The sequence below is a fragment of the Zalophus californianus genome, chromosome 15, assembly GCF_009762305.2.
Source record: "Zalophus californianus isolate mZalCal1 chromosome 15, mZalCal1.pri.v2, whole genome shotgun sequence".
NCBI lineage: Eukaryota > Metazoa > Chordata > Mammalia > Carnivora > Otariidae > Zalophus > Zalophus californianus.
Window position 1 is genome coordinate 80,897,680 of NC_045609.1, and position 12,224 is coordinate 80,909,903.

The following is a 12,224-nucleotide window of genomic DNA, read 5'->3' on the forward strand; positions in this document are numbered from 1 at the left end:
CAGTATTTGCGGACACTTCCCACTGCCCCGGCTTGTTCTAAAGCACTTGACCTGCATCATCATGCCGAAGCTCCATAGTAACTCTGAGAAAGGAGTAAGGGTTCTTCCCATTTCACAGGTGAAGAGACTGAAGCTCAGAGACGTCAGGCGGCCTGTCCACGGCTGCTCAAAGTCAGGCTGGGACTCACGCCCCGATGCTGGCAAGCACAGAGCCCAGGAGAGTGGTGTGGCCAGGCGGCTGGTGCGGTGGGCAGGGAGGGCCACACTGGGTCCTGTACACCCAAGTCCCGCCTCTCCGCTCCTCCCAGGACCTGGCCTTCACGCCCTCCCCTCATCTCAGGCCAGGGGAGCATGCGAGGTGCAGGGGTTAGGGCTCTGGAGCCGGGAGGTATGGCTCCCAGCCAAATTGCCTAACCTGTCTGGGCCTCAGTGCTTCATCTGGAAAATGGACATTGCAATACCTCACGGCGTTGCTGTAAGCATTACCTTAGGTTAGGGCTGTGACTCTCACAGGGCTTGGTAGACAGAATCCTGGCCCCAAAGATGTCCCCGTCCTGGTCCCCAGAACCTGAGACTATGTTGCCTTGGACCGGTGTGATCACTTTAATGATCTAACCATGGGGAAGTGGGGATGGATGGTCCGTGGGCCCTGAGTGATCACAAGGGCCCTCACTCGAGGGAGGCAGGGGGGCTCCCGAGGAGAGATGGTAGCGGAGGTCGGGGTGGCACCGGGCCATGAGCCAAGGAATGGAGGCACCCCTACAGCACCTGGAAAAGCCAGAAAATGGAGTCTCCCGCCGTGTCCTGAAGGCACTGTGCGCGGTGACTTGTTGGAGCATCTCGTACCGACCATGTGAGCGCCTACGGGGACCTGTCCTTCTGCAGAGAGGCAGACGCAGCCCAGCCCCGGGAGAACCCAGGCCAGAGAGTGACAGAGGCATCCCCAGAGCGGCCCAGGGCAGGGAGGCCAGCACTCTGACCGGGTACACCGAAAGTTCGAGACCCGGAGTGGGGACAGCTGTCATCCCTGCCGCTCCATTCTTGACCCCGGCCCTGGAGGAGAATTTGCACCAGCCTCTGGCGCCCAGCAGACCCAGAGCTGGGGACATCTCCTGTGCTCCCTCCTCAGCCCACCAAAGCCCACCCCCCAACATGCCTTGGCTCCCAGGTCCTGCTAGCTGGGTCTTCACACTCATCTGGTCCCCCAAGGACCCCTTCCTCGGTGGAGTGAGCCTTCCTCCTCATGCAGCCATCGTCCATTTGACTCGACTGAGGGGGCCTGGGACCAGTGCCCATCTCCCAAAGCTGTCCCTCCAGCCGGCCAGCTGACCCCCACCGGACCAGGGCCTCCAGGAGGCAGGGTTGGCCCACCCCCATCTGGATCCCTGAGCCTTGCACACCTCCTGGCACTGAGTAGGTGCCTTGAAAGTGTGGTTGGATGGATGACCAGGCAGGGGTCAGGCTTGCCTGTCTCCCCCTCAACCCAGCTTCCCAGACAGACGTTCACCCCAGGAACTCCCCCACCACCCCGTGATGTGTCCCTGAAGGTTGCTGCCGAGGAAGCCCCCTGAGCTGCAGAGAGGTTTCCAGGCCAAACCGGACATCCTCGGGCTGAGCGCCATGCCTTCCTATGTTTGTGGACACAGGATGTGTGCCCCCTTTCCTGGTGGCCTCGTGGGGAACTGCATCGGAAAAAACACTTCTTTATTCCCACATACACAACACTTCTGACACCGGATGTGAGTTTCCCACCCATCCAACACTTCTCTGCAACACCAGCTGGGCGTCCCATGATTCTATTCAATTCCGACACTAACTGGAGTTGGCCCAGACACCGCAGGTGCAGGGCTCCGTCCCATGAGACTGCCTCCACTTCAGGTGCCAATCGCGAGTCTCAGGGTGCCACCTGTACATCTGACTGACCAGCTCTGCATCAGGGTTCCCGCCACTCCCTCCCCAGGCTCCATCATTTGCTAGAACAGCTCACAGACCTCAAGGAAAACACTTACACTTAGCAGTGTATTACACAGTGAAGGATATGATAAAGGATACAGATGAACATCCAGGAGGGAAGAGGTGCATAGGACATGGTGTGGAGAATGGAGCACAGGGCGTCCACACTCTCCCCATGCATGCCACCCTCCTAGCACCTCCAAGTATCCAGCAACCAGAAGCTCTCCGAAGCCCATACTAGGCTCAGGCAGTTTGTTTAAGGCATACAAAGTGGTAGAGCCTTGGTTGGGGAAACTTCTTGTCTTAGACTGCTCAGGTCGCCATAACAAAACACCATAGACTGGGTGGCTTATACACAACAGAAATGTCTTTCTCACAGTTCTGGAGGCTGGACATCTGAGATCAGGGCACCAACATGGTCAAGTGAGGCCCTCCGCTGGGTCATGGACTCCTTGCTATGTCCCCACCCAGGGTTGAGGTAGCTTTGTGGGCTCTCTGTTATAAGGGCAATAATACCGTTCCTGAGGGTTCTTCCCCTAGGACGTAATCACCTCCCAAAGTCTCCACCTCCTAATTCCATCACCCCGGGGAGTTGGGATTTCAACTCATGAGTTTGGTGGGACACACACCCAGACCATCACACCTCCCCAAGGCTGAGCAGAGTCTTGCTGCTATATTCCAGGCTGCTGCACATGCTTCCAGCTTTTCACAGCACAGCTGTAGTGAGTTGAATGGTGACCCCCAAAAAGTCTATTTCCCAGAACCTGTCAAGGACCTTATTTGGAAAAAGGGTCTTCAAAGATACAATTCAAGGATCTCAAGGTGAGATTATCTTCCATTAGAGCAGACCCAAAATCCAATGACAAGTGTCCTTATAAGACACAGAAGAGGACACTCACGGAGAAGGCCATGCGAGGAAGAGGCAGTGATGGGAGCAATGTGGCCACAAGCCAAGGGATGCTAGCAGCAACCAGGAGCTGGAAGAGGCAAAGGATCCTCCCCTAGAGTCTCCAGATGGAGCTCAACCCTGCTGACATCTACATTTTGGACTTCTGGCTTCCAGATCTATAAAAAATAAATTGGCGTTGTTTTAAGTCACCAAGTTTTTGGTATTTTGTTGCAGCAAACCTAGGACACTAATACTCCAGCTTATGTAGAAAAAGCTACTCTATCTGCAGCATTCTGTGGTTCACTGAGCCTCCTTTGCTGGATGCTTCTGGCCTGGGGGCTTTTCTGCCTGTGCACCCCCACCCCAGCCTCACCATAGACTGAGAGGTCAAACGCCATAAACCTCTGTTGGGAAGCTCTGGCTCAGAGGCACTGGGGTCAGCAATAACCATGGTCCCATGGTTTTGGGGGGCCACAGCATTAACGTGTTGTCTCACATTGTTAATGGTTGATTGCTCCCATTTGTTTAAGGTGATGGTTTGGAGAAAATGGCACTGTGCCCCACTTCCATCTGAAGGGACAGCTGGGTCAGAGTGCTATGATGTGCCAGCAGTGTGTGAAAGGATGACGTGGGTACAGAGATGGTGGTGGCCCTGGGCCTCCAGGAGGAACTCCCCAGAGAGGGCCTACTCCAACCACCAACAGCTGCACTCAGTGAAGCTACCATGGATCCCACAGAGAGTAGAGTCCCTTGAACTATAGGGACCTAACATGGGCCCACCTGCCTCAGAATGTGTGGCCAGGTGTGCCAGTCCATCTAGCCTTCTTCTATCAGTGTTGATGCTTAAAGAAATGTTGGAGTGGGGTGCCTGGGTGGCTCAGTCAGTTAAGCATCTGCCTTCAGCTCAGGTCATGACCCCAGAGTAGTGCTGGGATTGAGCCCTGCATCAGGCTCCCTGCTCAGCGGGTAGTCTGCTTCTCCCTCTCCGTCTGCCCCTCCTCCTGCTTGTGCATTCTCTCTCTCTCCCCCTTTCATAGATAAAAGAAATTAAAAAAAAAAAGAAAAAAAAGAAACATTGAGGTTCTGCCTGCATAAAGTTAACAGTGCTGCTCCTAGATGGTAGAGTTTAGGTTTTCTTGCATTTTCTGTGTGATTTAAATTCTTTATAATTAAAATGTATCCTTTACAAAAGGAACAAAACTATTATTACTATTAGTATTATTATTATTTTAATCGTCTGGCACAGTTTTGAAAAATAGTTTTCCTCAGCCCAGGTCTGTGTGATTCTGATTCTCTTGGCCTGGGGTAGGACCAGGGGCAGGACCCCCTTGACCCGGGTGGGCAGCCCAGCTGGTGAATTGCTGGTGTTTCCCAAAACATCCCTGATGAGAGTCACCTGAGCACTCGTCCGACAAACACAGCCCCCAGCCTGCCCCATGTCATGCCGGTGAGGCTCCCATCAGGGCAGGCTGGCCTGGCTGCAGAATGAAATCTTCCCCAGGACTATAAGGACTAATGTTCAGCTCTGCATCCTGGAGTATGACACAGCCATGAGTCACCCACCAGATCAAATCAAACCTGAGCTGGAAACAAGGAGGGGGTCAGCCAGGTGGCAGCTATGGCCAACAGAAGCCCTGTCACTCCTGGAAGCTTGCAGACTTCCTTCTCACTCAAATGTGGGGAGTTTGTCCCAACTGCAGCATCCCAGGGCTTTTACGATTCTAGGGACATTTTCTTTCCTTTTCCTTTTTTTTTTTTTTTGGTCCATGCTCCCACCTAAAGCCAAGCTTTCCACTTAGGCTCTGGGTTCCATTCTTTCTCAGCTACCCAAGGGCATCGTTCTAGCAATTGTCACTTCTCTTCTGTATCATCAATTTATCTCTCTGCACTGGATTATTTCCATCATTATACAAGCGTGCCTAAATATACATCTTAAATTAAGAAAAGGGAATCTTCATTCACGTGCACTCACATGCCTTTCCAGCAACTACGTCAATCCTCTGCTTCTCTTTCAATATTCTGAAAAGAGTCCTCTCTACTTACTGTTCTTAGTTCTTTTCCTCCCGTCCTCTCTTGGACCCATGCCAATCAGGCTTTTTCTCCACCACCCCCTTGACTCTTCTCAAGGTCACCAATAGTTCTACAATGCCAAATGCAATGATCAATTCTGTCATTATTAGCATTTGACATAGTTGATCACTTCCTCCTTTTAGAAGTCCTTTGTTTACTTGGCTTCTTCAACACATCGCACCCTCCTGGTTCTCTTCTGACCCCCCTTGGCCATTCTTCTTGGACTCCTCTGCTGGTGGTTGGTCTTCACTCTGATCTGTAAATATTGGAGGACCCCAGCTATTATCCCAGAACTGTGTTCCTCCATCTAACTCACTGCCTTGACCTCATCTTGCCTCTTGGCGCTGTCAGACGAACGCTGATGACTCTCAAATATTTATCTTCACCTGGGATCTTTTCCCTGAACCCCAGACTTGTATCATATGCATGATTTTCATGTCAAAGATAAAACGTTCAGAACCACACCATTGACTTCCACCCCAGAACTCCTCTTTCTGCATTTTACTGAACTTGGTAAATAGCAACTCAACTCTTCCAGTTTCTGAGACCAAAAACCTTGAGCTCATTTTTCAATCCTCTTTCCACTGGGGTGCTGGTAAATGTGTAACAGTGGGTTCTCATCTCTGAAGGGTGGGCAGTAGGGGAAGGTCCAACTTCTTGTGTAAATACTACCATCATTATTCATTTGTAGCTACAAATGTCACATCACTGGACACTGAGTTGGGAGGAGATGTGGAGTGGCACACCATCATGTAGTTTTTCCACCACACAGATAAGAAGATGTAAATAACCTCAAGAACATGGGTAATTGTAAAAACTCTAGTAAAATAATTAGGAAGCAATGAATTTCTAGTATTTATTTATTTTTGTCTTATTGTTCTAGGGACATTTTCTTGAAGAACAAATGGGAACATTTAGGACAACACAACAGAAGGAGCTCAACCAGCGCAAAGATTCTGGGACCCAGCTGACGATTAACCACTCCCCGAGTAAATCCACGGTCGGCACAAGTTATGGTGCAACTTCACTGCGCACTGCTTAAGTCCAAATCCACAGACAAGTCAGCATGGCCAGCTTGAGAGCCCCAGAAATCCGAATGCCAAGGTCCCTTCATGCTTAGAAAATAAAACATGTGAGTCACAGGCCAGCTTACAGAGGCAAGAGACTGTGGGGTGGTGGGGCCTCTGGCTCCTTCTGCAGCTTGGCTGTTGGACACCCTCTGCTGTGGGTCATGCTCACCTAGCTACCTGCCAAGAATTGGTGTGCACGTCTGGCGGAAAGAGCTGTGGTGAAGAGACCACTGTCTGTCAGACTCTGAGCTTCATTGTTTGAGCCTGGTTTGCCCCCAAACTGAAACACTGGCTGAGGGAACCACTAAGGGGCTATCCTAAATGACCATGGCCACAACTCCAGCATGAGCCTCACAAGCTAAAATATAAACAAAAATTCAATGGGGACAAACACTCCCTTCTAAAGTGGAAGACTGTAGGTTGCCATGGACTGAATGTATCCCCCCCAAATCCATGTTGAAGGTGGGGCCTGGGGATGATAATTAAGGTTAGAGGAGATCATGAGGGTGGGACCCTCATGATGGGACCAATGTTCTCATAAGAAGAGACACCAGAGCACTCTCTCCTCCATGTGAAGACAGAGCCAGAAGCCAGGAAGAGAGCATTTGCCAGGAGGCAAACATGCTGGCACTCTGAGTTTGGAAGTCCAGCCTCCAGAACTGTGAGAAACAAGTATCTGTCGTTCAAGCCCCTGGATGTGGCCCCTTGTCATGGTGGCCTGGATAGAAAACATTACGGGGTATTTAACATTTTCCTTTTCAAAAAGCACTGCTGTCTGTGAGGTCACCTTATGATTAGGCCTCTAAGGAACCACATCAGAAAATCATCCATGGGCGAACAACTTTCCCCACTCCTAAGAGAACTTTCCAGAACCTCCATCTGTGTTGGGCAGGGGAGGGGGGCATCCCTTGTTCTTGTGTGATCGCCAGCAGGTATCTCCCCCACAAAACCGGTCCTGACAGGAGAATGTGAAGGGGAGGGGAACAGGAAGGTTAGGGTAGGTGAGTTAATAGAACATTCTATCCATGATATACCTAACTGACTTCTCAGCAAGACCCAACCAGTTTTTAAGATTTTTATCAACTCCGATGGGCTTCTCAGAACATAAGCCTGTGGAAGGACTAGGGGAATATTAATTCAGCCAGAGACTTTTCTCTATTTACTTCCTCTCTTAACTGCCCAGGCCTACCCCCAGCACATACAGTAAGCCCCCCTTGGACCCAGTAAACAGCTCTTCGTGAGCCTCTGAAAGTCTTTACTGGTTTGCTCTGGTTATCAACTCCCCTCTGGCCCTGGGGCCTCCCACTGGGGGACCCCAGAGCCCCTGGGTTCTAGTCAGGGTATATAGGCCTGGGATGCAAAATTTAAAGGGCACAAAAAACTCTAATCAAGAAAAATAATATTTTAATGTAATATTCTAAATAATCCAAATGAATGCAAAACAAACATGATGAACAAAGTATCAAAATTTTACATAAGAACAGGCTCCTCTAGATACAACAAGAGGTACATAAAGGCTCTACTTCCCAGGCAAAGTGAGCAGGCCAGGGCCAGGCCTCAGAGCCAAGCTCAGGGCCCAAAAAGTCATCTTTGTCATGGCAATTAATCCCAGGGGTCGGGGCCCAAGGTCACTGCAGGCCAAGGCCCATCCCCCTCAAAGGGTCCTGGCATCTCAGCACGAGGGGAATTCCAGGGAACAGCTGGTCCCAGCACTTAAATCCTCTATGGTGATGAACTAGTGGGGATTTTGTTTCTCAATTTCCAATCCATCATGGATTGAGACTTTTGTAAAATACAATAAAAAATAAATTTCTAGAAAAATGACATGAAAAAAAGATACAAGATGCAAGTCAACTTTCTCATTATCATATTTCATTATAATATTATATATTATATTATTATATTCAACAGATCATTACTCGTCCAAATGGCTGTCATATGTCTAAATGCCTGCTCTAAATTTCCGTACTTACTAGATCATTAAGAGCCCACACCCAGCGGGTCCTCGGGCCACATACTGAGTAACACGGATCTGGCAAAGGCCCCCTTCCAGACAGCAGGGGGTTCAAGCACTAGGGACCTGGTGGGGTCTGCATATGCCTCTTCCTCACCATCCCACCCCATGGGGCCAAATATGTTCCCATCTTTATTCACAATAAATCGTGGTTCTCAGTCTGAGTTTGCCCCCAGCAGCTGTCCTGGTAACAAAAGCAGCATGACTGGTTCCCTGGGGTGATCAAGAACACAGAGGACTGCTGCATAGTCCAAGATGGTGGAGGAGTAGGAGACCTTAGTTTCATCCAGTCCCACGAATTTAACTAGAGAGCTATCAAATCATTCTGAACTCCTGTGAACTCAACCGGAGATCTAAGAAAATAGCTGCAACCCTACAAATAGAAAAGTGACCACTTTCTATAAGGTAGGAGGTGCAGAGAAGTGAATCCGAGGTGATATGTGGGAAGATAAACCGTGAGGGGAGGGAGCCTCCCTAAGCCAGCACCAGAAAGTGATATAGCAGGAGCAACACAAAATCAGAAATTTTAAGAAGTCTGCTCACGTGAGGGATAGGCCCTGGCTGAAAGGTGTTCAGGTCGCAAAGCAGGGCAGACTCCTAGGTGAGACAGTGTGGTCTCAGGATCCTTGGGGTCACAGGAAGACCGGGGGTGTCTGAGTGTAGCAGACCTCCTAGCATCAGAACAGGGAAGACAGCTGCTATCAGCTCAGGGTTGCCATATACTGCAAACTGAGGAGCAGTCGGTTGACCGTTCTCCAAGCAGGGGCCCACAGCCCACTGCAAAACCATGGCAAGACACCCCCCACCCCCGCTTTCTCCCCAGGGAGGAGCAGCACGGGGGCACACCTCAGGAGTCTGCAGGGTTTGGAGACTTGAAACAGAGCCGTGTGCCAGAGATAGAAATGCTCGGTCACAGGCCAGGTGAGCAGAGAGTGCAGATGGAGATTTCTTAGATATATTCAGAGCATTCCATCCTAAAGCAATAGAATACAAATTCTTCTTGAGTGCACATGGAACATTCTCCAGAATAGATCACATACTGGGTCACAGATCAGGTCTCAACCAATACCAAAAGATTGGGATCATTCCCTTCCTATTTTTGGACCACAACACTTTGAAACTGGAACTTAATCACAAGAAGAAATTTGGAAAGAACTCAAATACATGGAAGCTAAAGAGCATCCTACTAAAGAATGAATGGGTCAACTAGGAAATTAAAGAAGAATTTAAAAAATTCATGGAAACAAATGAAAATGAAAACACAACTGTTCAAAACCTTTGGGATGCAACAAAGGCGGGCCTAAGGGAGGAAAGTATGTAGCAATACAAGCCTTTCCCAAATACACAACCTAACCTTACACCTAAAGGAGTTGGAGAAAGAACAGCAAATAAAGCCTAAACCCAGCAGGAGAAGAGAACTAATAAAGATTAGAGCAGAAATCAATGAAATAGAAACCAAAAAAAAAAGAACAGATCAACAAAACTAGAAGCTGATCCTTCAAAAGAAATAATAAGATTGATGAACCCCTGGCCAGACTTATCAAAAAGAAAAGAGAAAGAACCCAAATAAATAAAATCATTAATGAAAGAGGAGAGATCATGACCAATACGGAAGAAATACGAACAATTATAAGAACATTTATAAGCAGCTATATGCCAACAAATTAGGCAATCTGGAAGAAATGGATGCATTCCTAGAGATGTATAAACTACCAAAACTAAAACAGGAAGAAATAGAAAACCTGAACAGACCCATAACCAGCAAGGAAATTGAAGCAATAATAAAAAATCTCCCAACAAACAATAGTCCAGGGCTGGATGGCTTCCCAGGGGAATTCTACCAAACATTTAAAGAAGAATTAATACCTATTCTTCTGAAGCTATCTCAAAAAATAGAAACAGAGGGAAAACTTCCAAACTCATTCTATAAGACCAGCATTACCTCGATCCCAAAACCAGACAATGATCCCACCAAAAAGGAGAATTACAGACCAATATTCCTGATGAACATGGATGCAAAAATTCTCACCAAGATATTAGCCAATAGGATCCAACAGTATGTTAAAAGGACTATTCACCATGACCAAGTGGGATTTATTCCTGGGCTGCAAGCATGGTTCAGCATGTACAGATCAATCAATGTGATACACTACATTAATAAAAGAAAGGATAAGAACCATATGATCCTCTTGGGCAACCATATCAGGTCCCCTGCCTCCTTGGGAGCTTTGTACTATCACTTTGTTATCACTCAATAAATCTTGCTTTGCTGCCCACCAAAAAAAAAAAAAAAAAAAAAAGAACCATATGATCATCTCAATAGATACAGAAAAAGCATTTGACAAAGTACAGCATCCTTTCTTGATTCAACCTCTTCACAGTGTAGGGATAGAGCAAACATACCTCAATATCATAAAAGCCATATATGAAAAGCCCACAGCAAATACCATTCTCAATGGGGAAAAACTGAAAGCTTTTCCCCTAAGGTCAGAAACACAGAAGGATGTCCACTATCACCACTGCTGTTCAACACAGTACTAGAAGTCCTAGCCACAGCAATCAGGCAACAAAAAGAAATAAAAGACATCTGAATTGGCAAAGAAGAAGTCAAACTCTCACTCTTTGCACATGACATAATACTCTATGTGGAAACCCCAAAAGACTCCACCCCAAAATTGCCAGAACTCATACAGGAATTCAGCAAAATGTCAGGATATAAAATCAATGCCCTGAAATCAGTTACATTTCTTTACACTAACAATGAGACAGAAGAAAGAGAAATTAAGGAGTTGATCCCATTTACAATTGCACCAAACATCATAAGATACCTAGGAATAAACCTAACCAAAGAGGCAAAGGATCTGTACTCAGAAAACTATAGAACACTCATGACAGAAATTGAGGAAGACACAAAGAAATGGAAAAACATTCCATGCTCATGGATTGGATGAACAAATATTATTAAAATGTCTATGCTACCTAGAGCAATCTATACATTCGTGCAATCCCTATCAAAATACCACCAACTTTATTCACAGAGCTGGAACAAATGATCCTAAAATTTGTATGGAACCAGAAAAAGACCCAAATAGCCAAAGGAATGTTGAAAAAGAAAACCAAACCTGGCGGTATCACAATTCCGGACTTCCAGCTCTATTACAAAGCTGTCATGGTACTGGCACAAAAACAGACACATAGATCAATGGAACAGAATAGAGAGCTCAGAAATGGACCCTCAACTCTATGGTCAACTAATCTGCAACAACACAGGAAAGAATATCCAATGGAAAAAAGACAGTCTCTCCAACAAATGGTGTTGGGAAAATTGGACAGCCACGTGCAGAAGAATGAAACTGGACCATTTCCTTACACCATACACAAAAGTAGACTCAAAATGGATGAAAGACACAAATGTGAGACAGGAATCCATCAAAATCCTAGAGGAGAACACAGGCAGCAACCTCTGTGACCTCGATCGCATCAACTTCTTGCTACACACATCTCCAAAGGCAAGGAAAACAAAGGCAAAAATGAACTATTGGGACTTCATCAAGATAAAAAGCTTTTGCACAGCAAAGGAAACAGTCGACAAAACCAAAAGATAACCAACAGAATGGGAGAAGATATTTGCAAATGTCTTATCAGCTAAAGGGCTAGTATCCAAAATCCATGAAGAACTTATCAAACTCAACACCCAAAGAACAAATAATCCAATCAAGAAATGGGCAGAAGACATGAACAGACATTTCTGCAAAGAAGACATACAAATGGCCAAGAGACATATGAAAAAATGCTCCACATTACTCAGCATCAGGGAAATACAGATCAAAACCACAATGAGATACCACCTCACACAAGTCAGAATGGCTAAAATTAACAAGTCAGGAAATGACAGATGTTGGCGAGGGTCCAGAGAAGGGGGAACCCTCTTACACTGTTGGTGGGAATACAGGCTGGTGCGGCCACTCTGGAAAACAGTATGGAGGTTCCTCGAAAAGTTGAAAATAAAGCTACCCTACAACCAACAATTGCACTACTAGGGATTTACCCCAAAGATACAAATACAGTGATCCGAAGGAGCACCTGCACCCCAATGTTTATGGCAGCAATGTCTACAATAGCCAAACTGTGGAAAGAGCCCTGATGTCCCTTAACAGATTAATGGATAAAGAAGATGTGGTGTGTATACAATGGAATATTACTCAGCCATCAAAGAAGTGATTCTGAG